The following is a 9,154-nucleotide window of genomic DNA, read 5'->3' on the forward strand; positions in this document are numbered from 1 at the left end:
AATTACAGATTTTACTCATAGAATTTGTCACCGCCCACCACCCCCCTCCCAACCATCAGACTGGGTATCACGATTAGAGTCCATGGATACTACAACGTGTCACTCCATGCAGCCAAAAATCTTTCTCGATTTAGAAAAATGCATGGCCCTTGCTGGTGACTACTTCGGATGCTACTGCACTACTCTGATGTGACTCACCATTGGCGAGCTCTGACCTAATTCTGCTCTACCAACGCCAAAGGTAAACCAGTCCTTCCCACCCCGGCATGCAAATTCAAGGCGCGCTGCAGAGGTGTGTCAATACTCGGGGAGAAAGAATTCCACCTCAACAGATTTGTAGAACTGGTTAGATTGGTTTGTAGCTCTCCACTTATATTTACAGTCATAGAGTCAGACAGAATGGAAAAAGATCTTTTGGTCCAATTAGTCCATGCCAACCATATTCCCAAACTAAACTAGATCCAATTGTCTGCATTTGGCCCCTAACTCTTCAAACCTTTCTTACTTATGTAAAAACCACAAGAATTGCGGAGGCCACAAATCAGAAATAAAAACAGAAGTTACCGGAAAGGCTCAGCCCGTCCAGCAGCATCTGTGAGGAGAAATCAGAGCCAACGTTCGGGCGTGGTGAACCTTCCTCAGGAGTGGTGTAGCCAGAAAAATGTCGGTTTATATGCAGCAGATAGGGTGGGGGGAGGGAGTCAGGAGTAAACTAGGTGGTGGGGATAGAGCCCATAGAGAGAGATATGAACAGTTGGACATACAAAAGAGTGAATAACAATCTGGCTGGGAGAGTGATAAGCTGTTAACGGAGAATGAAAACAATAAATGCAGGAGATCACGGTGGGTCAGACATCCATGGAGAGAGGGCAAGGTAATGTTTCAAGTCTGGATGACTCTTCAGAGCTGAAGTTAAGTGTGGAGGAGACATCATTTAGATAATAGTTTGGCCAGCAGTGGGTATAGGATGCTGGTGGAGAAAAGATGTTGGTTCAGATTAAGTGATCGGAATCTGAGAATGGCAGAACAATGGTGTGTCTACTGCCAGACGAGAAGGCAGAAACTTGGACGGAGGGAGGGGTGGATAACAACCTAAAAGAAAGGGTTCCCAATTTATAACACAGTGTGGAGCTGGGGGAACACAGGCAGCATCAGAGGAGCAGGAAACTTGGAGTTTCAGGTTGGGACCATTCTTCAGAAATGGGGGAGGGGAAAGGGGGCTCCAAAATAAATAGAGAGAGGAGGGGTGGGGCTGGGGAAGATAGGTGGGATGGTGATAGGTGAGCACAAGTATGCAATGGTGGGGATTGCTCAGTTATGTGGGAGGAGCGGATTGGTGGGAGAGAAGATGGATGGGTCAAGGAGGCAGGGATGAGAGGGAGGGTTGGTCCTGGGATGAGGCTGGGGGTGGGGAGATTTTGAAACCGGTAAAGTCCACATTGAGATCATTGGCTGTCAGCTCCCAAGGTGGAATATGAGGTGCTGTTTCTCCAGTTTCTGGGTGGCATCGATGTGACACTGGAGGAGGCCCAGGATAGACATGTCATCCAGGGAGTTGAGAGGGGAGTTGAAATGTTTTATGACTGGAAGGTGTTGTTTGTTGCGAACAGAGCGCAGGTGCTCTACAGAGTGTTCTCCGAGCCTCTGCTTGGTCTCACCCATGTAGAGGAGGCCTCCTCTCACCCACCTTCCTGCAAGAATGTGATTCCCTACTCCCAGTTCCTCTGCCTCCACCGCATCTGCTCCCAAGATAGGATATTCCACTCCCAAACATCCCAGATTCTTCTTATTCCAAAGACTGCGACATCCCCTCCTTCAGTGGTCAAAAATGCTCTCAACTGCATCTCTTGCATTTCCTGCACCTCTGCCCTCACATCCCCTCCCCACAACAAAAACAAAGACAGAATCCCCCTTGTCCTCACATACCATCCCAGTAATCCCTGGATTCAACGTATCATTCTCCACCACTTCCTCCACCTGCAACCTAACCCCACAACCAAGGATATATTTCCCTCCCCACCCCTATCTGCCTTCCATAGGAACCAGTTTCTCCACGACTCCCTCGTCCGCTCCACACTCTCCACTAGCCCCACCACCCCCGACACCTTTCCCTGCAACTGCAGGAATGCTACACCTACCCCGACATCTCCCCCCTCACCTCCTTCCAAGGACCCAAAGAAACTTTCCACATCAGACAGATGTTTACCTGCACGTCTGCTAATGAGGTCTATTGCATCCGCTGCTTCTGATGTGGCTTCCTCTACATTGTTGAGACCAAGCGGAGGCTCGGAGACTTTGTTGTAGAGCTCCTGTGCTGAGTTTGCGACAAACGACAACACCTTCCAATCGTGAACCATTTCAACACCCCCTCCCACTCCCTGGACCCCCGGGCCGCCTCCAGTGTCGCAACGACGCCACCCGGAAACTGGAGGAGCAACACCACATGTTCCACCTTGGGAGCCTACAACCCAAAGGTCTCATTGTGGACTTTACTGGCTTCAAAATCTCCCCACCTCTGGCCTCATCCCAGGACCAACCCTCCCTCTCATCCCCACCTCCCTGACCCATCCATCTTCTCTCCGACCAATCTGCCCCTCCCACCTCACTGATCAATCCCCACCACTGCATACCTGCACTCACCTATCACCATCCCACCTACCTTCCCCAGCCCCCATCCCTTCTCTTTCTATTTATTTCAGAGCCCCTTCCCCCTCCCCATTTCTGAAGAACAGTTCCGACTCAAAACATCAGCTTTCCTGCTCCTCCAATGCTGCCTGACCTGCTGTGTGTTCCTCCAGTTCCACAATGTGTGATCTGTGATTCCGGCATCGGCAGTTCTTACCATCTCTGAGTTCCCAATTTATAGGTGTTGAACTCAATATTGAGTCCAGAAGGCTGTAAAGTACCTAATCTGACGATAAGATAACACAGTATGGAGCTGGAGGATCACAGCAGGCCAGGCAGCATCAGAGGAGCAGTAAAGTTGATGTTTTGGGTCAGGACCCTCCTTCTGATGTTGTTCCTCCAATTTGCACCATGAATCACTGGAACATTGCAGCATGCCGAAGACAGACATGTGGGCACGCAAGCAGGACACTGTGTTAAATGACCACCTGCAAGAAGGTCACAGTCCTGGTTACGCACAGACCAGAGGTATTACGCAAAACTGTCACCCAGTCCGCGTTTGGTTTCTCCAATGTAGAGTAGGCCACGTTGGGTGCAGCGAATACAATACACAAAACTGTTAATGACCAACAATAGGTAGTGTGTAATGGCAGACGATGTGATATCAAGGCCATAACGGCTATTCGCTGTCCTAACCAGATTGTTATACATTTCTTTATCTGTCCAACTGTTCTTCTTTGTCTTTGGGCTCTATCCCCACCTAATATTTACTCCTCACTCCCTCCCCCCACCCTATCTTCTGCATATAAACCAGCATTTTCCTAGTTACGTCAGGTCTGAGGAAAGGTCACCGGACCCAAAGCATTAACTCTGATTTCTCTTCACAGATGCTGCCAGACCTGCTCAGCTTTTCGAGCAACTTCTGCTTTTCTTTCCTATTCAACCACTTATCCAAATGTCTGTCAAATGTTGCAAGTGTATCCACCTCCACTATATCCTCTGGCAGTTCATTCCACACTCTCTGAACCACTCTCTTTTAAACCCTTATGTCCCTTTCAAAGCTTTCTCCTCTCACCTTAAAAACATGGCCCCTAATTTTGAACTCCTCCATCCTAGGGAAAAGATCTTTGCTATTCACCTTATCTATGCCGCTTATGATTTTATAAACTTTTATGGGGTCAAACTGCTACAATCTCAACCTCCTAGGCTTCAATAAAAAGATGTGCAGCCTACCCCAGCCTATTTTTATAAGTCACACCCTCCATTACCTGGAAACATCCTCATAAATCTTTTCTGAACCCTCTCCAATTTAATAATATCCTTCCTTTAGTATGGTGACCAGGACTGCACTCAGTACTCCACAATGTCCTCACCAATGTCCTGTACATGATTTCCCAATTCCCACACTGAAAGCAATGAAGGCAAGTGTGCTAAACCCCTTCTTAATCACCTGTCTACCTATGATGCAAATTTCAAACAATTATGCACCTGACCCCAGGTCTCTCCTTTCTACAACACTACCCAGGACTCTATCATTAATTGTATGAGTCCTGCCCTAGTTCATTTTACCAAAATGCAATACCTCACATTTATCCAAATTCAACTTCATCTGCCATTCCTCAGCCCAATAGCCCAATTGATCAAGACCTCTTTGTAATCTTAGAGAACCTTCTTCACTGTACATTGTACCATCAATTTTAGTGTCATCTGCAAACTTACCAACCATGGCTCCTAAGTCTTTCATAGAAATGACAACAAGAGTGGACACAGGACCAATCCCTGTGGAGCACCACTGATCACTGGCCTCCAGTCCAAAAACCAATCCTCCACCACCATCCTCTGTCTCCTACCATCAAGCCAATTTTGTATCCAGTTGGCAAGCTCTTCCTGAATTCCAGGTGATCTAATTTTACGAATAAGTCTACCATTGGGAACCTTGTCAAAGACTTTACCAAGGTCCATGTAAACAACATCTACTGTTCTGCCCTCATCAATCTTTTTGGTTTCGTCTTCAAAAAAATTCAATCAAGTTTGTGAGATATGATTTCTCTTGCGCAAAACTATGCTGACTATTCCTAATCAGATCTTGTTTCTGCAAATGCATATAAATCTCTCAGAATCATCTCCAACAACTTACCGACCACCAATGTCAGGCTCACAGGTCTATAGTTCCCACACTTCTCCTTACAGCCTTTCTAAAATAAAGGCACAACATTCAGTCATCCCGCCCCTCTCCCATGTTCCTTGACGATACAAATATTTCTGCCGGGGCCACACAATTTCTTCCCTAACTTTCCACTATGTCCGAGGACAAATTTAATCAGGTCTCAGAGATTTATCCACCTAAGGCCTCTAGCACTTGCTCTTCTGTAATATGAACTGTTTTTGAAATATTAATGTTTATTTCCCCAAGTCTCTAGCCTCAGTTTCTTTCTCCGTGGCAAAAGTTGACGTGAAATATTCATTTAGTATCTCTGCCATCTCCTGAAGTTCAACACACATATGGCCTCATTGATCTTTAAGGAATTGTAATCTCTCTGTAGTTGCTTTTTTGCTCTTAATTTACTTACAGAATCTCTTTGGATTATCCTTAACCTTACCTGCCAAGGCTAACCCATATTCCCTCTTTGCCTTCCTGATCTCCCTCTTACGAATGCCCTGACACTCTTTACACTCTTAAGAGATTCATTTGATCCCAATTGTCTATATCTAGTATATGATTCATTCTTATTCTTGACTAGAACCTCAACATCTTTATTCATCCATTTTAGCCTACTCTTATCAGGCTTATCCTTCACTCTTGCAGGAACATAATGCTTCTGAATTCTCAACACACTTTTGAAAGGTTCCCACTTGTCAGTCATCCCTTTACCTGCCAACATTCTAGTCCAATCAACTTTTGAGACTGCTTGCCTCATACTATTAAAATTTGCCTTACTCTAATTAAGAATTTTAACTTTTCTGGAAGATTTATCCTTTCCTGTAAATACTATAAAACTAATAGAATTATGATCACTAATCCCTTACTAAAACTTGCTCTGCCTTATTTCCCAAGAGAAGGTCAGGTTTTGCTTCTTCTCTAGTAGGCGTGTTTACATATGGATAAAGAAACTTTAGATGAACACATTTAACAAATTCCTCACAATCCAAGCCTTTAACACTACAGCAGTCCCAGTCAATGTTTGGAAAATTAAAATCCCCTACTATTACAGCAGTATTATTCTTAGATGTATCTGAGATTTCTCTACACATTTGTTCCTCAATTTCCCTGACTACTCGGGGGGCCTGTGGTACAATTCCATCAAGATGCCCTTTCTAATTTTTACCTGAATAGTTTCACTGGTCAACCTCTCAGAAATATCCTAATTACAGCAGCCGAGTTTTCCTTAATCAAATATGCCACTCCCCCTTCTCTCTTGCCTCCTTTTCTGCTCTCCTAAAGCAATTAAAACCAAGAACATTGAGCTGCTAGTGCTGCATTCCCTCAGCCAAGTCTCTGTAATAGCTATGACACCTCAGTCCCATGTTTTCATATATGCCCTGAGATCATCAGCCTTACCTGTGAGACCCCTTGCATTGAAATAAATGCAGTTTAATTCTTCGGGGTTACCTTGTTTTCGGATTTGCTCTTGTCTGCCTTTCCTCATTAACAAGGTCTTTTCTGATTCTCATTTGTCTTTCTAATTTTACTGCTACGCTGGAAGCCCGCACGCCCCCTCTGCGCCCAAAATAGAATTAGCACATCTCTCCCCCAGGATATTGGTTCCTTTCCAGTTCAGATGAAACCCGTCCCTTTTGAACAGGTCTTTTCTGCCCCAGAAGAGATCCCAATGATCTAAAAATCTGAATCCTTGCACATTGCACCATCTCTTCAGCCATCAATTTATATGCCCTATATTTTAATTCCCAGTCTCACTAGAGCATGACACTGGGAGTAAGCCAGAGATTCCTACCTTTGAGGTTCTACTCTGTAACCTTCTCCATGTGAAAAGCTAATTGAGTTCAAATTTCTGCCCAGAAATAGAATCACCCTCCTGAATGATGAGGTAGCACATCTTTGAGAAAAGAGTATGAATTCCCTAACATTTCTGCTGTTGGGTCCCAGGGCATGCCACGAAGGGGCTTTAACACTAATGACATTCTTTCTGAAATGTACTAATTTGCATATAGTATACCCCCATAAGTAGTGAGGTAAGTGACCTAATAATCTCTTATAGTTACCCAAAATTTCAAGACAAAGTTTCAAGTGCATTGAGTATAGGAGTTGGGAGAGTCATATTCTAGCTGTACAGCACATTTGTTAGGCTATTTTTGGAATGTTGCATTCAGTTCTGGTCTCCCTGCTATAGGAGGCGTATTGTGAAACTTGAAAGGGCGCAGAAAAGATTTACAAGAATGTTGGAGGGATTGAGCTACAGGGAGAGGCTGAATAGGCTGGGACTATTTTCCCTGGAGTGTTGGAGGCTGAGGGATTACCCAAAAGAGGTTTATAAAATCATGAGGGGCATGGATACTGTGAATAGTCAAGGTCTTTTTCCCAGGGTAGGGGAGTCCAAAACTAGAGGGGCATAGGTTTAAGGTGAGAGGAGAAAGATTTAAAAGGGACCTGAGGGGCTACTTTTTCACACAGAGGGTGGTGCGTGTATGGAATGAGCTGCCAGAGGGAGTGGTGGAGGCTGGTACAGGGACAATATTTAAAAAGCATCTGGATGGGGACATGAATGGGAAGGGTTTAGAGGGATATGGACCAAATGCTGGCAAATGAGAGTAGATTAATTTGAGATATTTGATTGACATGGACAAGTGGGATTGAAAGGTCTGTTTCCGTGCTGTACAACCCTATGACTCCTTTGAAACTTCACATCCCCCAGCCACGTGCCTGCCTGCAATAAGCAAATTTATATGAAAATGAAAAGCACAACAGCAAGGTTCCAACACAGCAAAGACTGCCTGTTCAGTGTCTGGAATCCAGTTAAACAACGTACAGAGATTCATGGGAATGTTCCCAAACCGAATTTGACACCAAACCATATTAAAACAGGTATCCAAAAGCTTGGTAACAATCTGCCTGGTAACACTAGTTGAAAGCATATTAGTTTTCAGTGCACACAGATGAGACCCAGCTCTACCTCCCATCACCTCTCTGAACCCACTTCCACTGTGTCTAAATTGTCAGACTGCCTATCTGACATCTAATATTGGACAAGCCGAAATTTTTCCCAAATAATTATTGGAACCAGCAAAGCTGATTGACAGCAACAGGGACCTGGGTTCAGTCCCACCTTCGGGCAACTGTCTGGTGGAGTTTGCACATTTTTCCTGTGTCTATGTGGGATTCCACTGGGTGCTCCGGTTTCCTTCTACAGTCCAATGATATGCAGGTTACTTGGTTAGGCCATGCTAAATTGTCTTAAAGGGTCCAGGAATGCGACGGCTAGATGAGTTAGACATGGGAAATGCAGGGTTACAGGGATAGGGTGGGGAGTGTGGCAGGTTTGGGTTGGGTGCTGTTTAGAGAATTGCTGTGGACTCGACAAGCCAAATGGGTCGCTTCCACGCTGTATGGATTCTATGATTCAGACGAACACACTTGAGATTTTGAAGAGATCCATTGCAGCATGGAGGCTGAACCCTGGAGGTGGCAAGAACGGCAGATGCTGGAGTCAGAGTCAATACAATGTGTAGCTGGAGGAATGCAGCAGGCCAGGCAGCATCAGAGGAGCAGGAGAGTCGACATGGGCCAAATGGGGATGATCTGAACATTGTTTGGGGTCCGTTGGAGTCCCAGGGTCCAGGCGCAAAACATCAACTCTGATGCTGTCTGGCCTGCTGCGTTCCTCCAGCTCCACACTGTATCGACTGTGAACCCTGGGGGTATTCAAATATGGCGTCCCACGCAAGGAAGAGCTCAGATTTGGGGCAGGAAAGGGTAGTTTGAGAAATGAACTGTTAATCTCACTGCAAAAAAAACCTTCAAAGGAAATTGCCACCATTCAAAATAGGCTCATAATACCCATACATAACAAAATTAGGGTCTAACTGGGCATTCATAAAAAAACTCGTGACATCTTCGAAACTCTTCAATTAGTGCCTTCCGATTCACCGACAACCAGCTATTGCTTTCTCTGTAATTCTATCTAAATATGTTTGGCCAGACAACTTTATTACAGTGCAGCTTACTGAAAACCGACAGATAGCTCCAGTTTAAATTTAGAAATGCATGTTTCACGCAAGACGTGATGTTCCTCGTGATTATTAAGTTGAGATGAATTAAAAGGAAAACTGTCCACTGATGACTAGAATTTGCCGGATCTCTCTATTTGAACCTCTCCGTCGGACTTTGTGGTGTCAAAATGGAAAGCAAAATCCGACTAAATTTGGAAACTTTAAGAAACAGGGGTCAAACTACTGATTTCGTTTCAGCCCACGATGTTTTAAGTTGTTTTTACTTTGAATGCTAGTTTCCTAAATCTTTGTCAACCATTAATTTCGTCGCTGCTTCTCGGCTAAAATTAGCAGCCGAAAGAAA

Source organism: Stegostoma tigrinum, chromosome 40, assembly GCF_030684315.1.
Source record: "Stegostoma tigrinum isolate sSteTig4 chromosome 40, sSteTig4.hap1, whole genome shotgun sequence".
NCBI classification, from domain to species: Eukaryota; Metazoa; Chordata; class Chondrichthyes; order Orectolobiformes; family Stegostomatidae; genus Stegostoma; species Stegostoma tigrinum.